The sequence below is a fragment of the Triticum urartu genome, chromosome 2 (genome assembly GCF_003073215.2).
Source record: "Triticum urartu cultivar G1812 chromosome 2, Tu2.1, whole genome shotgun sequence".
NCBI lineage: Eukaryota > Viridiplantae > Streptophyta > Magnoliopsida > Poales > Poaceae > Triticum > Triticum urartu.
Window position 1 is genome coordinate 712,319,525 of NC_053023.1, and position 24,281 is coordinate 712,343,805.

Here is a 24,281-nt window from a genome sequence, read left to right on the forward strand (position 1 = left end):
CAGCGAGAGCGGCGCGAGCGCGTGAGAGCTCCCAAGCTAACTAGTAGTTAAGGAGATAACTAGCGGTGATGTAGCGTGCAAGGTGGCTAGTGGGACGATCGCACGCCGGATTAATCAAAGGAAAGCAGATACGCCCATTCTCGTGCAGAGATGGGTAGTAGAAAAGTTCAGGGTGGCTGTGCATGCGAACCTCATTGTAGCACAAGTCTACAAGAGCCTCGATAGCAGCAAACTGAACTGCCTGAGATGGCGTAGAAGCAAGACTACCCTTAGACGAACGAGTGTAAGCGCCGGATGGGGAACTGTGGTGTAGAGTGACCTCAACATAATACTCATACAATGCACCGGCCAGATGCTCGCGATACACCCAATACTCTAGATCAGCACCCTCTGGATGGAGTCGCCGCCACACGTTCTGAAGCAGGTGCGGCGATGTGCACGGAGCTGGCTCAGGATGGGACAAGATCGGTACTGGTGCCATCTACACTCACAAACCATACGGTTAGTAATAACAACAATTAAACATGCATGCAATGCAACAACCAATTTCTATGACCACCGACACTCAAAAGAAGCTATCTACCGTTTTGCTAACGCACTACCGGTCTAGCGTGTCCTACAATCAGCGCGGCTCTGATACCAAGCGTTGTGGCACCCCGGCTCAGAGCAACCGGTTTACCCTGCATTGCCAGCCCAGAGATCGAGTCTTCTGGCAATACACAACAACATGGTACAGAAATAACCGCTTTAGTGATACTAGCGGGATACATAGGTTTGATATTACATCGAGATGCGAGGCCAAGCGGCACACACGGTGCTGCTGGACAGTATGTACATTATTTAATGAACATGGTTGGGCCTCGATCACACGAAACTACACGGCAGCGGAAGACCGACGTAGCAGGACTCCATAGCACAGGGACACCGACGTGGACACGGCCTAGACATGAGGTGCGCTCCGATGCAAATCGACTTGCCTGAAAGCTGGCATAACACGCCAGGTCAGTACATGGAATGTACTTGCAAGCTCACAACAAATATAAGCACGATGACAGACAATATCATGATAATTAATCAAGTTAAATTAATGCAAGAAATACTACAGATGCAATGCAGCCAAACAGTGCACCGAGTCACGCGGAGTCGCTTACCAGACGGTTACCTTGTAACCAAATGGTGACCACACCAGGGTCACACCTGAAACCAAAAACCCATGAACACCTCTAGTGTTCAAGGTTCGCCACGAAACAATGCATCACAACAATCACTTAGTTTTCAAGATTAATTATAAAAGTTGATCCAGGGTGTGACTTACTCCCGAGTCTTGCCCATAACCGAGGGCGCAGCTATCGTTAGATTAAATACACTCTGCAGAGGTAGCGCACTTTACCCACACTACGGAGTACCTGGCCTCGCTTTCCCATTCGGGTGGACCAAAATATTCCGACGAAACCCTCCCTTTGTCATGCACTCTCCCCGGCCACTCCGACCATCTCCCTCTCAGGGCCAGGTCTTGGGTGGCCCCGTGTCTACCAAAGACACCAACGGCCACCATCGTGGCAAAACAGTCCCAAACGGGGACAAGGTACCATAAACACAAAAACGAGCACACAAGGTTATGTCTGCCTATCGGGCTAGGGTATGCACGCCCATAACCTTCCCTCGCGGGAGGCACCGGTGAGAGCCACAATAAAGGACCGAATCACGACCTTCCCATTAGGTAAATGTGGTCGCACTGAATTAAAAACTCGATTCAGTGGCACCATGATGTGATCAACATCATATTCAAGTTGAACTTAATCAGGTTTAACTTTGATAAAAACTTTTTATTACTAACATGGCATAATACCGAAAATCATGTAACTACTCGACATGCAAAACAAACAACTCATGTTCATGGATCAAACTTAACCACACAACTATCTTGCAACACTAAGGATCAACCTTTCTGGTTATACCTCATTTTTACCAGCAAGCAACATTTTTATTAGTTCTTTATTTAAATGAAAGTATCACTAAGTGAAAATTTCCACCATTAATTTCCATAGCAATATGCATAGTGCAAAATCTTACCCTACTTAACCAAACAAGTTCATTGCATGCAACCAGTAACTAAAACAAGCATTTCTAACAGAATAAAGTAACTAACAATTTACCAAAATTATTTACCAAATTTTAAATGCAAATAAGAACTCATATTCAAGTAGAAAATCATAGATATTGAAATAACACCATCGAAATGCTGGTGTGGCTTGCCTTAGTGTAGAGGAGGATCACACCCCTCTTGGTTTGCTTCAAGACAAGCTTCTCGTTCTTAAAAATAATTTAAAATCACAAAAATAAATGTCAAAACACATTCTGAAAATCACCAGAAATTCTAGACAGTAAGGAAAAATCCACCTTTTGGTGTGCTGTTAGAGCTTTCTGGAGCAAAGACAACGCAAAAAGAATCAACTCATTTGGACTTATGATTTAGAAATGGTGGCTGGTCAAAGTTTAGTCAAATTACTGAATTAAAATTTGAATAAACAAAAAATCCTCGGGAGGGGGGGGGTGACGTCGAAGACGTAAAACGGGAGTGCGCCTCCACTCGTCCCGCTTCGGGCACGAGTGGTGAGGCTGACACTGGGCCCCGCCCGTCAGGAGTGGGAGAGGGGGATCGAGATCAGAGGAGGGGCGGCGTTTCACCGGAGCTCATGTCGGCGACGAGGGGGTTTGGGGCTAGGCTAGAGGGATAGATTGGAAGCGGGGCTTGCGGCGCACCTGCCCGTACCCGTGGCTTGGCGAGAGGTGGACGGAGCAGCTCGGGGTTGAGCTCGCAAGCTTCGGTGGCGGACGGGGTTTGTCGGAGAGGTTGAAGACGACGGCTAGAGGCAGCTCCGAGGGCTTGGCGGCCTCCAAGCAGCACCAACGGACGACCAAGGCCCTGCCCAAGCAGTTGCCTGAGCTTGAGAGGCCCTAGAGAGCGGTAGCTGTCCTACGGGGATCGCCGGAGTCCTCGGGTCGGGGCGACGGCCAGAGGCCTGTCCGATCGAACTGCGGCCGTTCTACGTGTTCGTGGTGGTTGTGTGGAGTGGTGTGTGGCCAGGATTCGAGTCGAGGTGGCTTTATATAGCCGGAGCAAGAGGGGGGAAACGTGTTGCCGCCGGAGCGTTCTGGACACGCGGCGAACATCGGCGAGAAGCTCCAACGCGAGGGGGCAAGGTGCTGTGTCGACTCAGGGACTTGCCCACACTTGCGGACGCGCATAGGACGCGGTTGGGAAAGCAGACAAGCACACGCACGCACTGTGGCGTTTTAGCCGCGACGCGCCCATGCTTGTTGCGGCGGCTCCGGCATCGGCGAGCGCTAGGGAGGGGTCAAGCTTGATGGGTCGAGGGTTGTGGCACGGTGCGGCAGTCGGGGGCGAGCGCTGGAATGAGCACGCGCAAAACAGAGAGCAAGGCTCCAGCCAGAGCGCGTCGAGACGCTGCCAGGCGCCGTGTCCTCGCGCGGTCACCAAGCTGGCATGGTTAAAACAATGGCCAGGAGTGGCCAAACCTTGTCTACGCGCTCGACCGTGCAGTCTTACATCTAGGAGAGGTGATGGAGCATACCCAGGCCGACCAGACGCGCCTCTACCAAGATGGCAAGTTTCTGGTCAGAAACTTGGTTGCAATGTTTGGCCACCTTCTAGAACGCCATTAGGGCTAATCTCCTGGGGTTTAGGGTTTCTTAGGAAGGTGTTTAAGCTCAAGAAAACTCAGGGCCAAAAGCTCATGGAAAAATGCACTTGCTGTACAAAGTGCATTTCTGGTCCAGAAGTGAAAAGATTTTCTGCAGCAAAAATATTATAAAAAGTGATGCAATATTTTTGCATGGGAAGATGTGTCAGGGTCCTACGAATATTCATGAATTATCTCAGATTTTTCCGAGCAAGAAAAATTGAGGTTGCTTTGGAGCAAATGGTTCTGAAGTGAGTTTCAGAGAGGGAAATGAATATTTTTTAGGAAAAATATTCATTTGATTATTTTGGGAATTTGTTGGAAGAATAATGCAGATAGGTCACTTGGATGAAAGCCAAGGATATGCCCAAGTGACAAGTCCATATGAAGTGATTCAAAAACCAAGTCAAATCAGGGCAAAAACCACGGTGAAAACCAAGTCCGGAAAAAGAGAGAAGACAAGTCCGGCAAAAGAGAGAAGACAAAAATCCAGGCTGTCATAGTTATATAGGTAGGATCATTCCGTGGTAAAATTTCAGAAATTATTAAGCAATATAAAATATAGTTTCTTCACAAACTGAAAATATGACCAGAATAAAAGATTGGATGATGACCTCACATGGATTGCTGGACTGAGCTCAAATTTTGTGGAGAGTTATTATTTGAGCATATGGAAGATTTGGAAAAATCTCAGCCAATTAAAACGTATGACATTTACCGCATCGCACGGCCCAGCGCACCTAGCGATCGCAAGTGCCTCGTATATATTGCCGGGTTGCCTAGCAAGATTTTTAGGTTCGATATGTGGAAGGGCCACGAGTTGACGCGGGGCTTGCTAGTGCGACGAATAATGAGGAATGCAGGGAGAAGGACATATTTCAGAAAGGGGCATGTGCATCAACATCCTTTTGTCAAAGAGTGTTCCGCACTGTAGACTGGTAATTTGCAATACGATGTATTGATTGGGGTGCTGGTGCACGCATATATAATACAAGGGAAGGCCTCTACCTCAACTATACAAGGCTAGGAGGTGGGCCACAACTCCAATACACGTGCAATACAAAATATATACTCAACACCCCCCCCCCCCCCCCCCGCAGTCGAAGCATTGCCGGAGACACAGAGACTGGACCGAAACTCCTCGAAGACGGGAGTAGGCAATCCCTTAGTCATCACATCAGCAAACTATTGCGTCGTCGGCACATGAAGAACCTGAACACAGCCAAGGGTAACCTGCTCATGCACGAAGTGAATATCAAGCTCAATATGCTTCATTCGTCGATGGTGCACCAGGTTGGCAGAGAGGTAGGCCGCGCTGACGTTATCAAAGTAGACAAGAGTTGCCTTGTGAACATCACAAAACAACTCCTGGAGCAGCTGACGTATCCAAGAGCATTCGGCCACGGCATTGGCCATGACGCGATACTCTGCCTCGGCGCTGGAGCGGGAGACCATGGGCTGCCACTTCGATGACCAAGTGATCAACGAGGGCCCAAGGTAGACGTAGTAGCCTGACGTAGAGCGTCACGTGTCGGGGCAGCCAGCCCACTAGGCATCCGAGTAGGCCACGAGGTCGGTGGAGGCGGAGGCCGTCAAGGTGAGTCCCAAGGACATGGTGCCGCGTATGTAACGGAGAATATGCTTCACCAAAGTTCAGTGAGAGTCACGAGGGGCGTGCATATGAAGGCACACCCGCTGAACGGCGTACTCCAGGTCAGGGTGAGTCAGTGTCAAGTACTATAAAGCACCGACGATAAAGTGATAAAACGCTCCATCGGACGCGAGAGACCCCTCCAGAGCAGAGACCTTCGCCTTCGTGTCAACGGGGGTGGGCACCGGCTTGCAGTTAAGCATACCGGCACGCTCAAGGAGCTCGTGGGCGTACTTCTGCTGATGCAGAAAGAAACCATCAGCCCGGCGGATCACCTCGATGCCGAGAAAGTAGTGCAGGGGCCCCAAGTCCTTGAGGGCGAACTCATCATGAAGACGAGCAGTCAGGCGCTGAAGGAGATCAGGGGCGGACGCCGTGAGGATGATGTCATCGACGTAGAGCAACAGATATGCAGTGTTAGCTCCCTGATGATACACAAAGAGTGAGGCATCAGAGCGAGTGGACGGAAAGCCCAAAGACTGCAGGAAGGCTGCGATACGCTGGTACCAAGCCCGAGGCGCCTGCTTCAACCCATAAAGAGAGCGTGAGAGCAAGCACACGAAATCGGGGTGCTCGGCATCGACGAAACCAGTAGGCTGCTCAAAGAACACCTGCTCGGTGAGATGACCGTGCGAGAAGGCGTTGGAAATGTCCAACTGATGCACAGGCCAGGCCGCGAGACGGCCAGCTGAAGGACGGTGCGGATCATGCCCGGTTTTACAACCGGGGCGAAGGTGTCGGTGAAGTCCACGCTCGCGCGCTGCCGAAAACCACGAACCACCCATCGCGCCTTGTAGCGCTCAAGAGAACCGTCCGGGCGAGTCTTGTGGCGAAACACCCACTTGCCAGAGATAATGTTGGCTTGGGGGGGGGTCGCGGAACAAGCTGCCACATGCGGTTGCGCTGTAGGGCGTCTGAGGGAGTCCTGGATTAGGGGGTGTTCGGATAGCCGGACTATATCTTCAGCCGGACTCCTGGACTATGAAGATACAAGATTGAAGACTTCGTCCCGTGTCCGGAAGGGATTTTCCTTGGCGTGGAAGGCAAGCTTGGCGATACGGATATGTAGATCTCCTGCCATTGTAACCGACTTTGTGTAACCCTAACCCTCTCCGGTGTCTATATAAACCGGAGCGTTTTAGTCCGTAGGACGACATTTACAACAACAATCATACCATAGGCTAGCTTCTAGGGTTTAGCCTCTCCGATCTCGTGGTAGATCTACTCTTGTACTACCCATATCATCAATATTAATCAAGCAGGACGTAGGGTTTTACCTCCATCAAGAGGGCCTGAACCTGGGTAAAACTTCATGTCCCTTGCCTCCTGTTACCATCTGGCCTAGACGCATAGTTCGGGACCCCCTACCCGAGATCTGCCGGTTTTGACACCGACATTGGTGCTTTCATTGAGAGTTCCTCTGTGTCGTCGCCGTCAGGCTCGATGGCTCCTACGATCATCAATAGCGATGCAGTCCAGGGTGAGACCTTCCTCCCCGGACAAATCTTCGTCTTCGGCGGCTTCGCACTGCAGGCCAATTCACTTGGCCATCTGGAGCAGATCGAAAGCTATGCCCCTAGCTGTCAGGTCAGATTTGGAAGCTTAAACTACACGGCTGACATCCGCGGGGACTTGATCTTCGACGGATTCGAGCCACTGCCGAGCGCGCAGCACTGTCACGACGAGCATGATCTAGCTTTGCTGCCGAACAGTGCCCTGGAGGCCGCGCCCGCATCGGCTTCGACCCTTAATTCGGAGCCAACTGCGCCGATCGAGGATGGGTGGTTGGACGCCGCCTCCGGGGCTGCGATCCCAACGGCGATCAAGCCGAACACCAGCCCCGCACTCCGCGAGACTCGTGACTCCAAGGAGCCGGACTCTGAACCATTCGCGCCCCTGCCAATCGAATCCGATCGGGCGCCGATCAGGGAGTTTACTGCCGCAGACATCTTTCAGCACTCGCCCTTCGGCGATATTGTGAAATCACAAAAGTCTCTCTCTTTATCAGGAGAGCCCTGGCCCGACTGCGGTCAGCAAGGTTGGGATATGGACGATGAAGAAATTCAAAGCCCACCCACCACCCACTTTGTAGCCACTGTCGACGATTTAACCGACATGCTCGACTTCGACTCCGAAGACATCGACGGTATGGACGCCGATGAAGGAGACGATGAAGAACCAGCGCCTATTGGGCCCTGGAACGCCACCTCGTCATATGACGTATACATGGTGGACGCACCAAAAGATGATGACGAGGAGCGGAAGGACGCACCAAAGGCTTGTTCCCTCGAAAAGCAGTCAAAGCGGCGATGCAAGCGCCGCCCCAAATCCCGCCTCGACAGAAATAGCGATCACACAGACCCAGCGCTGGAGCAGGGCGAACCGCTGCCAGACAACGGCAATCCGGATAATCAAACCGAACAAACAAATTCTATCAAGGATAATGGTCCGGACAACATAACGCCGGGCAGGCACCCGGAGCAGCAGAATGCCCGTAAAATGCTTGTTGCCACCGCGAGGAGTCTTAAAAAGCAGAAGCAAAGGCTCAAGGCCGCGCAAGACACACTCCAATTCAGATGGAGTAAAATACTCAACACAACAGCAAGGTACGGCGACAATCGCCCCTCCAAGAGCTACCCAAAGCGGAAGCTGCTACCCGAATTCGATGAGGAGGCCTCAGACCCCCCACAACCAAATATCAAAGAAGCCACCTGGTCGGATAGACGACCCCTCTACCAACATAGAGCGGCATACAACACCGCTCACAATACAACACGCGACCCATGCGAGGGCTCGCACCCAAAGGACGGTGCAACAAGATCCATCTATGGACCATGCAAGCGCGCCCCAGCATACAATGCAACACAACAAACATCCGAACAACACGGTACACCCAGCTACAGGGGTGCCGGACACCCCCTATGTTTCACCGATGAGGTACTGGACCATGAATTTCCAGAGGGATTCAAGCCCGTAAACATAGAGGCATACGGCGGAACAACAGACCCTGGGGTCTTGATTGAGGACTACATCCTTCATATCCATATGGCTCGAGGAGATGATCTCCACGCCATCAAGTACTTACCCCTCAAGCTCAAAGGGCCAGCTCGTCACTGGCTCAAAGGCCTCCCCGAAAGCTCCGTTGGAAGTTGGGAAGAGCTCGAAGACGCCTTTCGGGCAAATTTTCATGGGACTTATGTCTGACCTCCGGATGCGGACGATTTGAGTCATATAACTCAACAGCCCGGAGAGTCAGCCCGGAAGCTTTGGAACATGTTTCTTACTAAAAAGAACCAGATTGTCGACTATCCGGACGCTGAAGCCTTGGCAGCTTTCAAGCATAGCGTCCATGATGAATGGCTCGCCAGACACCTCGGCCAAAATTAGCCGAGAACGATGGCCGCATTAACAAACCTCATGACCCGCTTTTGCGCGGGTGAGGACAGCTGGCTAGCCAGATGCAGCACCAGCGACCCCAATACATCTGAAGTTAGAGATGGAAACGGGAAATCACGGTGCAACAGCAATAACAAACGCCGAAATAAAGAAGACAGCACGAAGGGCACGACAGTAAATGCTGGATTCGAAAGCTCTCGGCCAGGTCAAAAGGCGCCCCCTAAAGGCACCAGGGATGAACTGTCCAGCCTCAACAAAATTCTGGACCAAGTATGTCAGATCCATAGTACCCCTGGTAAACCTGCTAATCATACCCACAGAGAATGTTGGGTCTTCAAGCAGTCCGGCAAGCTCAACGCCATACACAAGGGGGAGGATACACCAAGTGAAGACAAGGATGAGCCTCCCAAGAAAGACACGGGGGAACAAAAGAAATTTCCACCAGAAGTCAAAACAGTAAACGTGTTACACGTGATCAAGGGAAAAAACAACACGGCACTCCCAGGAAAATATACCCAAGTGCCTGTCACCGCAAAGTCCTGCCACTGGTCATCTCAACCGATCACTTTTGACCATCGCGATTACTCAGCAAGTATCCGACACGCAGGATGGGCTGCCCTGGTATTAGACCCAGTAATTGGTGGATATCACTTCACACGAGTCTTGATGGACGGTGGCAGCAGCCTAAACCTAATATATCAGGATACAATCCGCGGGATGGGGTTAGACCCAACACAAATTCGCCATAGCAATACTACCTTTAAAGGAGTAACGCCAGGCCCAGGGGCTCGTTGTACGGGCTCCCTCCTACTACAGGTTATATTCGGCTCCGCCGATAACTTCCGTCGCGAGCATTTAACCTTCCACATCGCTTCGTTTCAAAGTGGCTATCAAGCACTGCTCGGACGCGAAGCTTTCGCTCGCTTTAATGCAATACCACACTACGCCTCCCTCACACTCAAGATGCCCGGTCCACGTGGCATCATTTCAGTGCACGGAAATATCAAGTGATCTCTGCGCGCCAAAGAGAGTGAGGCTGCCTTGGCAGCCGCACACTAAAGGCACTCGGACCAGCGAAAGCATCCAATAGGTCGTCAAGACCTCAGACACAACTAATCGAGTCCGGTGCCGCTACTTATACCGAATAAATGGTCACACCCCTATTTGTCAATACAAGGGGCTCAACGCGCGCAGACAAGTGGCAATTTCTCCTCATCTTGAATTATACATGGTTTTCTTTAAAAACTATCTTTTTGCACGACAACTTTTTCACCTAAATTCCTCTCTTTTACAGACGATCATCGTGCTACACCCGTCCAGGGCACAACGGAGACATAGGCGCAGACGTGCAGCAGGGACCCGCTCCAAGGATTCTTTTTAGATTAAGACCCTGCGTAAACCTTTTTTACTGTCTCTTGTTGATACATATCCACCATTGAGAAGGATGCTGACGTCTTGGCATGTGGCCACGCAAGAACAATGCATGTACCTGGACACAAGGGGCTTCTTACAAAGGCCATTATTTAGGCCCGGTTTATACCACTAAGACCGAATACCTTAGGGAGTGTTCGGCGTCGCGAGTTTGGCCTTATATGAATCAGCTCTGAATCATTGTCTTTGGTCAAATGTTGGGTTTGCCTGGCTCCTATGTTTTGGTGCCTTACGTTCCGCTTTACCGGCTAAGGTAGCACCAGGAGAACTACTGCGATTGTGCCCTGGTTCATCCAGACGAGCACCTCAGTAGAGAAAGCCGAAAACTGACTGTCATGATATAGCGTGAGACTGGTCAACCACTCGATGACCTGTTGGAATCTTAGAATTCCTCCGCCTTAACGAAGGGACGTTTTCCGGCCAGGCATGTACGCACCCCGGGATCGGGAAAGTGCGGAGCCACCAGGGGCTATTTAGTAGCCCCACTGTCAAACTCCTATGGCTAAGTGAAAGTGCTAAAGCATTATAGTCCGGTTGCCTCGCTCGCTCCGCTATCACCTCCTTAATAGGACCAAGACGTTGGGTTAAGTGTGAACGCGTGTTTTTGCGAGCACCTCCGCATTATATGCGTGAGGGTTGAAGCCGACGGCTGCAATCTTTCAGGTTATACACATGTATACATAAACGGCCGCCCAGGAGGCATCATATTACTTTTAGGCAAAAGTATAAAAATAGCCTTATAAAAATTTATAAAAGCATTTCGCTTACAATGAGATTACATATCACTCAAACATAATATTTTTTGAACACTGGGTCTCTATCAAACGAGCACCCTCAAGAACTTCTTCAAAGAAGTGCTCAGCAGCAATTCGGCCTATGGCCGAATCCCGCGCTGCAACAGTGGTAGCATCCATCTCCGCCCAGTATGCTTTAACACGGGCAAAGGCCATCCGTGCGCCCTCTATGCACGCCGACCTCTCCATCGCATTAATGCGTGGCACCACGTCAAGGAACTGCTGCACCAAGCTGAAATAGCTGTTCGGTTTTGACCTCTCCGGCCATAGCTGATCCACAACAGACCTCATGGCGAGTCCGGAAAACCTATTCGGATCGGCCCATTCGGCTAATTGGTCAGTCAATGAAAGCGGATGCTCTGGAGAATGGAATTGTCTCCAAAACAGCTAGTCTACTTCACGGTCCGTCTGACCCTGGAAGTACTTGGCCGCATCGGCAGCGCTCGCCGCCAAATCCATATACACATCCTCCGAACTCCACAGCTGATCTAGAGGGGCATACCGTGGATCTCCGAACTTCCTCCGCAACATAAAGGATTTCCCAGCTACAATATCCTCGGCTTCCCGCAGCTCCTCCTTCTTTGCCCTCATAGCAGAGCGGAGGTCTTTTCTCGTCGCAGCAGCCTTCTCAAGGTCCGATGCCTTCGCTTGGTTTTCCTTTTCAAGAACTCGGCAACGGTCGGCGGCGGCTTTTAATTCTATGGCCATCTTGGCCATCTTGTCTCGGCTCTCGCCATGCGCGGCCTTCTCGGCTTGCAAATCTTCGGCCGCCTTCAAAGCAGCCGCATTACCCAACCTCGCTTGTTCCTTGGCTCGGGCAAGTTCTGCCCGCAAGGCTTTAACAGTGGCAGCTCCATCTGCAGTCACAACATATTAAAGATACTGGCATCATGCTGCTCTTCCTATGTGGCGTTTACCAGATAATGACACTTACCCTGTGCCTCGTCAAGCCTTTTGTTAACAAGCTCGATGTCGGCGTCTGCCGCATCTAACTGCCGTTCTAAATGGGCAAACTCGCTAGTCCGGCTAGCCACCGGAGCTTCCATCACCTGCACGTAGAGGCAGTATGGTTATTACCTGGGAATATGATCCTCTGTTCATCGTCGTTTCCGACGACAACCAGAGTCTCAGGGGCTACTATCTACACAGGGCACACCTAGCATGTGCAAGACTATCATACATTCTTTTACGTACCTCAAAGCCTGTCAGTAGACTCATAAAAGCTTCATGCAATCCGCTTTCGGCGGACGAGATCCTCTTCATCACCGTATTCATCAGCACACGGTGTTCATCTGAGATGGCCGCTCGCCCCACCAACTCCCTCAGAACATCCGATCGCACACTAGACGGTGCCGGACTCTTTTGTCTGCTCTCTTCGGGAGCCGGACACTGGGAGCTTCGGGGGTCAATGGGATTATCTTCTGGCCTCACCGGACTCGGAGGGGCCCTCCACGACGACACTTCGGGGTCGCCCGCTTCCGGAGCGGAGGAGTCCGGAGGAGGCGTTTCGCTCTCCATCATCTCTGGAAGAAGATCCCCCGAAGACGAGCTCATTTGAGAGGGGCTAAGGCCCGAACTGCAAAGATATATGCGGTGGTTATTTTCTCAGAAGAAAAAGATGGCATATATGTACTATTAAAGTATTTCGGGTCACTTACGACTCGCGGGAGAATTGATCCCCCCGCGGACTTTGTGCGGCAACAACACCCCCCAAGGTAGGACCCTCTATGGGAGACTTCTTCTCTCGTTTGGAAGCTTCGGCTTCCGAATCCCCGGGCATAGTCCTTTTCCTCTTCTGGTCGTCTTCCTTCATGGAGATGCTCGCTCCCTCGTTTAGAATGGGCAGCGTTGGGGCCCGCGTCCACCCGTATTATCCTCCACAGTATCTTCCTTCAAGGGTTCCGGGCAGGGTGCGGTCTGGAGCATCTTTTCCAATACCGGATTTTCCAAACCCTTAGGGAGGGGGGCCGAACACCGAATCAACTTCGCCTTTGTTAGCTAGTCCTGGTCAAAAAGCAAACTCTCAGAAATAACTTCGTAACAAAGGAGAGATAGTATGTTCGGCCGGAAGATTCCTTACCTATTCGGCGGTGCGGTTACTACTCAGGCCCACGTCCTCGGTAATTTCCGGACACTCTACCTGAGGTCCGAAGAATGACTTGTACATCTCCTTGTGCGTCAGGCCGAGAAAATTTTGAATGACACGCGGTCCCTTGGGATTGAACTCCCACAAGCGAAGGGCCCGGCGTTTGCAAGGCTGGACTTGACGAACCAGCATAACTTGTATTACCGCAACTAAACTGAAATCTCCATTGAAGAGATCTTGAATGCGGCTTAGCAGTATAGGCACATCCTTGGCTGGACCCCAGCTCAGACCTCTGCTGATCCATGACATCAGTTGTGGTGGAGGGCCCGAGCGGAAAACAAGGGCGGCCGCCCACTTGGCACTTCTAGGAGCCGTGATGTAGAACCACTCCTGTTGCCACAATTCAGACACCTCTGGGATGGAACCTTTGGGCCACGGAGCTCCCGTCATCTTGCGTATTGAGGCACCTCCACACGCCGCATGTTGCCCCTCGATCATCTTCGGCTTTACTTCAAAGGTCTTGAGCCATAGGCCAAAGTGAGGGGTAACCCGGAGGAAGGCCTCGCACATGACAATAAATGTCGTGATATGAAGAAAGGAGTCCGGAGCTAGATCATGGAAGTCTAGCCTGTAATAAAACATCAAACCCCTGACGAAAGGATCCAGAGCAAGGCCTAGACCTCGGAGGAAGTGGGAGACGAACACGACGTTCTAGTTGGGTTCGAGGGTGGGGACGGCCTGCCCTCGGGGAGGCAGCCGATGCAAAATCTCGGCGGTCAGATATTTGGCCTTCCTCAACTTTTTGATGTCTTCTTCCGTGACGGAGCAAGGCACCCATCGGCCTTGAAGGCTAGATCCAGACATGACTGAAGGTTCGGAGCACCTGACCTGAACTTTGGGTGTTTGAGCTTGAGGTGGGGGAAGGATTCGATTGAGCACGGGAGGGAAAAATAAAAGCCTTGTCCCTTTATAAAGAGGGTGAATATCAAGCATCCTCTCCGTGTCCGTTTGGACTTCCCTATAATCTAGGAGTCCTAGAAGCGGTTGGGTTACCCACGCCCATATTGATGAGAATCCCGGAATAAGGGGACACGATCTCTGCTTTAACAAGATGTGCCAAGGAAACCGCCTCGCATGACGCGCTGAGGTGGGATAATAAAATGACTCGGATAAAGGCTTGGCCATGGTGTGTCGCACTACGGAATACGTCAGCAGATTAGATTTGTGTAAATATTATTCTCTCTATGGCAATATGTGGAAACTTATTTTGCAGAGCCGGACACTATCTTTGTGTTCAAAATCTTCTATGCAGTACTTGGAGGAGGAACCCGCCTTGCAATGCCGAAGACAATCTGCGCGCCGGACTCGTCATCATTGAAGCCTGGTTCAGGGGCTACTGAGGGAGTCTTGGATTAGGGGGTGTTCGGATAGCCGGACTATATCTTCAGCCGGACTCCTGGACTATGAAGATACAAGATTGAAGACTTCGTCCCGTTTCCGGAAGGGATTTTCCTTGGCGTGGAAGGCAAGCTTGGCGATACGGATATGTAGATCTCCTACCATTGTAACCGACTTTGTGTAACCCTAACCCTCTCCGATGTCTATATAAACCGGAGGGTTTTAGTCCGTAGGACGACATTCACAACAACAATCATACCATAGGCTAGCTTCTAGGGTTTAGCCTCTCCGATCTCATGGTAGATCTACTCTTGTACTACCCATATCATCAATATTAATCAAGTAGGACGTAGGGTTTTACCTCCATCAAGAGGGCCCGAACCTGGGTAAATCTTCGTGTCCCTTGCCTCCTGTTACCATCCGGCCTAGACGCATAGTTCGGGACCCCCTACCCGAGATCCGCCGGTTTTGACACCGACAGCGTTGAACTCCTCCTGCATCGCAGCCAGCCAATGGGGATCCCGAAGGGCGACACGATCAGAGGTGGGGATGGATTATGGCGTCGATGTCGAGGCAGCACACACATACTCGTCTGAAGAGTAGCGTTTGCTCGGCCAATGCACTCCTGCACGGGAACGGGTAGTCACGCCGAGCAGCGGAGCAACCGGGCCGGCGATGGCGGCGGGTGCCGCGGCGTCAGGGGCCACAACGGTGGGGGCCGCGGCGGCGGCATTGACAGCCGAGCCAGTGGCGGAGGAGGCGACGGGCAAGGTCGAGGTCGTGCCCGTCGCAGGGGTGATGGCGCCAACCGGGGTGCGGGCGGTATGCCCACCGGCTCAACCTCGTAGGAGGGTGCCGGGGACCTGAGGGCCCGGTCAGACTCAACCTCGGGGGAGGGAGTCAAGAACCTGGGAGGGGCGGCAGCAGACGCCGGGCCGGGGGGGGGGCTCCAGGGATGGCCGCCGCCCATTGCTCTAGGTAGGGGGCGCGGGGACCGGCGCCGAAGAATCCACGACCGAAGGAACCTAAAAAAACGGGAACACCGTCTCGACAAAATATACGTGCCTCGATGTGTACACACGATGAGTGACATGATCATAGCACCGGTAACCTTTGGTGTTGGGAGGTTAGCCAAGGAAGATGCATGGGACGGATCGGGGTGCGAGCTTGTGTGGCGTGGTGGACGCAGTGCAAGGATAACAGAGACACCCAAAGATGCGAGACCATCATAGGATGGTGGTGTACCGAAGAGAAGGTGGTGAGGGGCGTAGTTCCAACAAGGACGACATAGACGAATGTTAACTAAAAGAGTGGCGGTGGCGAGAGCATCGGGCCAGAACCGAGCGGGCACATTAGTGTGAAAGAGCAATGTGCGAAGGCAGTCATTAAGAGTGCGGAGAATGCGCTCGGTGCGGCCGTTTTGCTGTGAGGTGCAGGGGCAAGTTAGGGGGAAGATGGTGCCATGAGATGCGAGAAGTGAGCGAAGAGCGACGTTGTCAAACTCTTTTCCGTTATCAGTTTGGAGTGCAAGTATGGGGCGAACGAACTGAGTGGTGACATAGGAATAAAAGGCGGTGAGTGTGGCTAAAGCATCGGATTTACGATGAAGGGGAAAAGTCCACACATAATGAGAATAATCATCTAAAATCACCAAATAGTATAGATAGCCTGTGTTACTCGCAACGGGAGACGTCCAAACATCACTATGAATCAACTGAAACGGATAAGTGGAAACTGAAGTAGACGCACTAAAGGGAAGACGAACGTGCTTGCCCAAACGACAAGCCTCACAAGTATGCTCGTTGAGCTTATTACATGAGAAAGAAAAACTCCTAAGAACCTGACGCAAAACGGCGGGGTTGGGGTGGCCCAAGCGAGCATGCCAAAGGTCGACGCCGACAGAGAAGGCGACGGGTGTGCAAGTGGAGGCGCCGGTGTGCACGGGATAAAGCTCGTCAGGGCTATCACATCGGTGAAGCACCATCCGGGTACGGGCGTCCTTCACAGAAAAACCAACGCCGTTAAATTCCACAGTAAGAGGATTCTCACTAGTAAGACGACGAACGGAGACTAAGCTAGTGACTAAGTCAGGTGAAACAAGAACATTAGACATAGTGATAGGTGTGGAATTAGAAGGAAAACTAGTGCTATCGACATGGATGATAGGTAAAGAGGAACCGTTGCCAAGAGTGATACGAGTAGGAGTGTGAACTGGACTGGAAGAGGATAGGTTACCGGGATGAGCTGTCATGTGCGCAGTAGCACCCGATTCCATGTACAGGTTTCCTCCACCACCATAGTTGCTCGGCAACGGCGCCGAGTGGAGGGCGGCCAGGAGGGCAGGGTCCCACGGTGCACGTGCCGGCGGCGGTAGCTGGCCTCCATAGGGCGGTGCCTGGGCGGGCGCGCCGTAGCCACCGAGGGGTGGTAGCGCGAGCGGGGCACCGTAGGGCTGGTAGGAGGCGCTGACGAACGCCTGGTGACCCGCTGGACGGGGGCCAAGGAGACCCGGTGCAGGAGCCCGCGAGACGGGCATGTAATAGGCGTGGACAACGCCCGTCCACGGGCTTTGCCCGGCGACCCACGGTGGAGGTGACTGCTGGTAGCGGGGTGCCCCCCCAGCGACCGGCGCCTGCTGCTGCTGGCGGGCCCCCCGCCACCCCGCCTGTTGCGGCGGCCCCCGCCACCTTGCTGCTGATGGGGAGGCGCGAGGGGTGCGGGCTGAGCGGGCGGCAGCGTGTAGTAGCCCGCGGGTGCGGGCGGCGCAGGGTGGTGAGGGACGGCCGGAGGAGCAGGGCCGCCACGGGTGGTACCGACGGCGAGAGCGGTGTGCTGGACCCTCTGCTTCAGCTTCGTCATCCGACGCTCCTCAAGTTTGAGGTATGCGACGACGCGCTGGAAAGTGGGTTGCAGCAGCAGCGTGAGGTTGGACGCCGCGTTGCCGAAGTCCTCATTAAGACCTGTGGTGAGGGTGCTCAGCATGAGGTCGTCAGAGAGCTTAGCGCCGATGTCGCGGAGCTCGTCGTCGAGCATCTTGAGCCTCATGCAGTACTCGTCGATGGTGGAGTTGTCCTGGTGACAGCCGGAGAACTCCTGCTGCAAGAAAACAAGGCGCTGAAGTTTGTTGTCGGTGAAGAGCGCGTTGATCTTGGCCCACATGATGCAGGCGTCGTCGTCCTCGGCGACGACCGTGTGGAAGATGTCCTTCGAGACCGTCTGGTAGAACCAACGGACGATCGTGGCCTCGATGGCGGACCACTCCGGGTCGCCGCGCATGTACGCGCTGTCCACGGAACCGTCGATATGCTCGGTGAGGTAGTACTCGTGGAACGCAAGGTTGAAGTAGGTCTTCCACACGTAGTACGACGTGCTGGAGCTGTTGAGACGGATAGGGACCCGGGCCTCAATGTTGAGATCACATATGGCGGTGGCGGAGGGCTCGGGGCCAGCGAACGGGTTGGACGAGTGAGTCGTGGAGGAGCCAGGGGACGATGGCCACGACATGGCGGCGGCGTGCGGGAGCGAAGGGGGCAGCTAGGGTTAGGGTTTTGGGAAGGAGGCAGGAGGTGGCAACAGCGGCGGGTGGTGCGGCTGCGGCAACAGGGCGGCGGCACGGGTGCGAGAGGGGGAGGCGCGGGTGCAGCGGCGGGGAGTGGCGGGCGCGAGAGGGGGCAGTAGCAGCGGCGCAGAGAAGGGAGCGCGGCGGCAGCGGCACGGGGTGCGCGGGGAGGAAGCGATCACGAGCGGCGGCGGCGGCGACAGACCCTAGGGTTGGAGTTGGACCGGTGAGGATGATATCATGTCGACAGGTAATTTGCAATACGATGTATTGATTGGGGTGCTGGTGCACGCATATATAATACAAGAGAAGGCCTCTATCTCAACTATACATGGTTTGGAGATGGTCCACAACTCCAATACACATGCAATACAAAATACATACTCAACACGCACAAAGGAAATAACAACATAATCGGTTGCCTAGTTTCTATCACATCGTATCAAAACATGTGATTGTAAATAAATTGCTTTGTGAGTCAGGCAAGTAGCATGTTACCTAGGGATAAGATTTGGCAGTGGTTAGTTTCGCATGCATGTAGGATGGTGTGAGTGATCAGCCGAGCATTTGGCCGAGTCATGTGGCATGAGGTGTGAGCTTGGATGAGGCTAACAACCCGTTGCATGTAGTCTGGTTTGCTATATAAGATAAACTAAGAGAGGATGGAATAGACGGTGAGGGTACACGTAAAAATGTAGTTGTTTGTTTCACCAAAAAGTGATGCATCGGCGCTTTCCCACTCGGGTTTGCCTGTGTTTTTGAGAGACATCTAGAAATCCTAGAGATTTTGAGAGAGGAGAGAGTTGTTAGATACAGCTTAAACATATGTTTTTGTTTGAGGCATTGGAGGAGAACAAAATTTGTATGAATTGCTCCAAACTAAGGTGACCGAGCGCGGTGACTGCGGTGACTGTCCGGGTGCATACGCACTCCGAAAGCATGTAAAATTCGCCATCCCCTCGCCACGGTGGCTGTAGAATCCACCGGTCTTCTCACATAATCTGCATATTGCTCCGACCGCCGGCGTCCAGACGAGCTCGAAGCCTCTCCTCTCACAGCGGGGACGACGTCGTTGAGCTCGGCGTTGGCCTGCAGTGATGCCGAGAGCACCGGCATTGCGACCACGTCCTCGCACATTCGAGCTTATGAGGGTGGGAGGAAGGAGTCGCCTGCCCGGAAAACATAGAGTGGTTAAGGCCATCTCCCTCCATGCAATCGGCGAGGTGGGAAGGCGCCGCGAAAAACGAGCAGCGGACGAAGAATGTAGGTTCGTGTGCCTGCCCGTGAGTGCCAATGGCTGCGGCGAGCCCTCGGGCAGGGTGAGGTTTCTTCTTCCAGCGAGGAGCGGGCAGCTGCCGTTGTGGGTGGCGGTGTCGAACAAAAGGAGGGTACGGTCGAAGCTTTTGTCTTTTGCACCAGTTTCAATCTGATATAAATCCATGGTCAAGGTGTTTGTTCCAAGGGTAGTTTTGTGTTCATTGTTCCATCATGTGCTGCTGGCATGTTCCTGGCTAGCTAGAATTTCCTTTGCCCAGATGTATGACTCCAGGTATGTTTTGTTTGGTTCTCCATTTCCTTTTCTTGACCATGCCAACAGTATATGCTCTGTTTTTATGAATCTGAACTGCATATTAACGGCATATGTCCTGGTACATTACACCGCTGGAGTACTTATTTGAGAGATAACCCCTTTGAGGTGTGGTCAGTCTGTATATTTCACTTTATTTTATATTTTTTGGTCCCTGTTGCTATTTACTCCCTCCGCTCCTAAATATAAGTCTTTGTAGAGATTCCACTACGAACCACATACGGATTTATCAAATGCTTCTTTTACTTCTGTCCTGTAAAATTGGTTATTGCACCTAATTTTAACTATTTTCAGATTGGCACAAATGTGCTAAATGCGGAAGTGATGCATTCTATTTATGCTTGTGCTGTCCAATTTCCTCTACTTGTGGAGAATGCTTTGGAAAAATTGATTTCGTCCCAGTGAAGCAGAGCAAGGAATTCAGCATGGGATTCTGCCGCAGCTGTTTTAATATGGCAGTAGCGACTGAGAAAATGATCATGAAGAGGTAATATGCATGCCACCAGGCTCATTTTTGGATTACAGTAACGAGCTTCCATTTCAAAGTGGCACTACGTTTCAATTAGCACGCTATGCTATTCCATTCGTCAATTTTGTCACCCCACCTAAAAAATATTAAGATTCCTGTTGCTTACCGTACATTGTAATAGTTGTAGACTTGGCAAACACACCTAGCTACCTTATCCCACCAGTGAGTCGGTATCTCAGCGTCCTTTTGACTTAGTTCATTCTGATGTCTGGGATCACACTCCCTTTGATTCAAAAGGTGGTCATGGCTACTATGTTCTGTTTATTGATGATTTCTCTTACTACACTTGGCTCTACTTTATGAAATCTCGTAGCAAGGTTCTTTTTATATACAAGCATTTTGCTGCAATGGTTCACACTTAGTTTTCCAAGCCCATTCATACTTTTCGTGCCGACTCCGCTGGAGAGTATATCTCACAGATGTTGTGTGGTTTTCTTGCTGACCAGGGTACCCTTGCCCAATTATCTTGTACGGGTGCTCATGCTCAGAATGGAGTTGCGGAACGTAAGCATCGCCATCTACTTGAGACTTCTCGTGCGCTGATGATTGCTGCCTCTCTTCCACCACACTTTTGGGCTGAGACTGTCTCTGCCTCTACCTATCTTATCAACACATCGGCTGCCTTGCAGGGTGGTATCCCTATGGAGCGTCTCTCTGGTCGTTCTCCTGACTACTCCGCTCTTCGTATGTTTGGATGTGTGTGTTATGTCCTTCTTGCCCCGCGAGAACGCACCAAACTGACTGCCCAGTCGGTTGAGTGTGTTTTTCTTGGTTACATGAGCACAAGGGCTATCGCTGTTGGGATTCGGTTGATCGTAGGCTGCCCATTTCGCATGATGTGACTTTTGATGAGTCTCGTTCCTACTATCTACGTCCTTCCTCTTCACACTTCTCTGTGGATGATATTTCCTTTCTTCTTCCTGACACTTCCTCTTCTGTGCCTTATGTCTCTCCCCTCCCTCCGGCACATCTCGCTCCTTCTCATTCCCCACCGCCACCACCTTCACCTACATCCTCCTCCTCCACCTATCCCCCATCATGTCTAGTCTCTCACCCACTTTCTCCCTTCCCTCTCCACTACACTCGCCGCCCTTGTGTTGAGGATGCTTCTCTTGACGCGCCATCCACTTCTTGAGCGCCCCCTCTCACGCCTCCTCCTATTCATAACCTTCGTGCTCGGCCTCGCCCCCCACCTGATCGCTACTCTCCTGACCAGTACGGTCTCTCTATCGTTGCCGAGCCCACTTCCTATTAGGCTTCCATGACTCAGCCTGAATGGCAGCTTGTGATGGCTAAGGAGCTTGTTGCCCTTGAGCGCTCTTGCACATGGGATCTGGTTTCACTGCCTTCCGGTGTTCGTCCCATCACCTGCAAGTGGGTCTATAAGATTAAGACTCGCTCCGATGGTTCTCTTGAGCGCTACAAAGCTCGTCTTATAGCTCGTGGCTTTCAGCAGGAGCAGGGCTGAGATTATGATGAGACTTTTTCTCCTGTAGCACACATGACCACTATCCGCACTCTCCTTGTTGTGGCTTCTGTTCGTCATTGGTCTATCTCTCAACTTGATGTCCAGAACGCTTTTCTCAATGGTGAGCTGCGTGAGGAGGTCTACATGCACCCACCCCCGGGGTACTACGCCCCTGATGGTATGGTCTGCCGCCTTCGACGCTCCCTCTATGGTCTTAAACAGGCCCCTCGTGCCTGGTTCGAGCGTTTCGCATCTGTTGTGACTGCTGCTGGCTTCTCGCCCAGTGACCACCACTAGTAGAAAAAGGGCCATTTGTCCCGGTTCATAAGGCCCATTTGTCCCGATTCGGGAACCGGGACTAAAGGGTCGGTACTAAAGCCCTATACCTTTAGTCCCGGTTCTTATACCAACCGGGACAGATGGGGCTCTATGTGGCTGCTGCGGCTTGCCCTGGTAGGGGGGCCTTTTGTCCCGGTTGGTAGCACCAACCGGGACCAATAAGCTTCCACGCGTCATGTCAGGACCGGATTTTCGGGATATCAATTTCCCAGAAAATGGCCCTTGTGCTCACCAGCCCCAGGATTACTGTTAGCTGATGAGGCACCAACTTGATACAGAAATTCCAAGCAAGGTACATAATATGTAGTACAAGACCATTCTGGCCTATGAGTACAACAAATGGTTTCTAGTGGTTGATGGCGGAAGCGGTTTTGCGGATCATCAGCGTCTATGGGACTCCATTTCCCACAGGAACAGCTGACCTGGATAACTCCTATCGTCGTGAGGCTGCTATCACCATTGCGTAGGTTCCGGGGCTGTCATCACAACATTCCTCTCCACGCAAGAAATCTGGCCAAGACAATAGCCAGGGACAAGCCAGTGAGTACTTTGAATGTACTCGCAAACATTATGAACACAGGTATAATATAACAAAAGATAATCATGCTCTGAAATATGCCATGATCACTACGCCAGCCATAAATAAAAATGATGATGCATGCAAGCAGGTTAATCATGTCAAATATGAATATGCAATCAGAGAGTAGAAATAGAATGCACCGATCGGGTGTCTGAAGCGACACCTCGAAAGGATAATAATATAAAGCATGCCTCAGTCGGGCGTCTGAGCGACATCACATAAGGGGCTTATATATAAAAGATATAACAAGCATGCCACAGTCGGGCGTCTGTGCGACACCACATAAAGGGCTTATAAGTAATTGAAATGACAAGCATGCCACAATCGGGCGTCTGAGCGACACCACATGAAGGGCTTATAGGTATTTGAAATAACAAGCATGCCACAGTCGGGCGTCTGAGCGACACCACATAAAGGGCTTATATAAGAATAATCACAGTGAATATCCAGGAGGTAGAATCGTCCCAGGGATACTCATTAATATAAATAATACAAATGGTTAGTCCACAATCATAATCATCATATGTCACAGGTCATAATCAATGTTCTTGGTTTAGTAGTTTTTCCTCCGAAGACCGATACTAAGACCGACACTTGACCCATCCCAGACTGTAGTCCTTAACCATGGACACGGCTATTCGAATAGATATAATATCTCTGCAGAGGGTGTACTCTTTACCCACTAGCAACAGATTCCTTTAGTCCGTCGGGACTAATTCCGTCTACGGTCTTTCATTCGAAAACACACCTGACCGCACACACCAGCCTAACTTATCGGTGTCTGGAATCACCCATGACACCCGTCAATCGAAACTCTAAGTGGGGAGGCTACAACCTCGCTTAGCATGGGATCAAACTTATATCGCGCGCTCTAAGGGGTGCCCCCCTCTCGGTCCCAACCGGAAACACCCATGCCCCCGGACCAAGTGGCATGCCTACCGGATGCAGCCGGTATCTTCCACCATGGCCTCTCTGTACGGTGTGTGCTAGTACATGGGTTGACAATTTACTGAACCGTACCCTACCTGTGGCAGGGACAAGTGGTAGCATGAAACAAGTATGGGGGTTACTGGTACAAGACTCGATCTATGGTCGACTTAGGAGGTTAAAGCATTTCCTGCATGGTTAGCTCAAGAATTATATTTCACATCCATTAGACAGAACCACCACTCATCATACCTCCCCATGCCCCACCGGACATAACCGTCTCGACGAGGGGTTAGGGACAAGCTCGTGTCTACCCAAGACAGAGACTTTCCCGGATCCTTCCCGGTAGGCATGAGAGGCATATGAGGGTGATTGCTATCACAAACTTGTCAATTACCAACAGCATGGAATCATCAATATGCACTTATGAGTATGATCGTATCATCGCATAAAAGAACGAAATCTCCGTGACAAGGTGGGGTTGCAACCGTATCAACAACACAAGACAATATTATGGGTTCAGAATGCTTGCCTTCAAGTTGCGGAGAGGCAGGGTGCATTCAAAACGTTTGAAAGTTTTCTTCTCCCTCTCCATAATCCTATTTTAAATAAATTTAAATTAACACATACTTTCAAAACAGTACAAAAAAGTTGTTTGGAAAATTTTCAAATAAATATGAAAATAAACTAGACAATATTTGGGAAACAACAGAAAAAGAATCAAGTCATTTGGACTTATATTTAAAAAGTTATAGCTAGTCAAAGTTTAGTCAATATTTTGTTTTTAAATAAAACCAGAAAAAGAAAACGTTTCAGGGAGAATACGCTTTC